The 401-nt window shown below is 43.4% G+C and overlaps 1 long non-coding RNA gene across 1 annotated transcript in view; it reads right to left on the reverse strand.

Moving 5' to 3' along the window:
- The window catches only part of LOC116686392 (uncharacterized), a 21,825-nt gene that overhangs the window by 4,782 nt on the left and 16,642 nt on the right, over window positions 1-401 (reverse strand). The window lies entirely within an intron of this gene.

Here is a 401-nt window from a genome sequence, read left to right on the forward strand (position 1 = left end):
AATTATTGAATCCATTTTTCCTTCTACTCGTGAAATGTTCCCTGGTCCACTGGCTGCAATACAACCCTAAAGCATGATTGATTCCCCCCCCCATGCTTAACAGCTGGACAGAGGTTCTTTTCACTAAATTTTGTCCCCTTTCTTCTCCAAACGTACCTTTGCTCATTCCGGCCAAAAGTTCTATTTTAACCTCATCGATCCTCAGAACTTGTTCCCACAATGCATCAGGCTTGTCTTTATATTCATTTGCAAACTTCAAATGCTGATTTTTGTGGTGAGGTACTAGTGTACCAACTCCAGTGTCTCCAGGTCTTTCTGGAAGGATCGGGCAGTCTAACAAGGGTCTGGACTTGCTTTTCTCCCAGTCCTGCAAGCTGTTCTGTCTGATATTTTTCTTGGTC

Source organism: Etheostoma spectabile, unplaced genomic scaffold (genome assembly GCF_008692095.1).
Source record: "Etheostoma spectabile isolate EspeVRDwgs_2016 unplaced genomic scaffold, UIUC_Espe_1.0 scaffold362, whole genome shotgun sequence".
In the NCBI taxonomy this organism is placed as follows: Eukaryota; Metazoa; Chordata; class Actinopteri; order Perciformes; family Percidae; genus Etheostoma; species Etheostoma spectabile.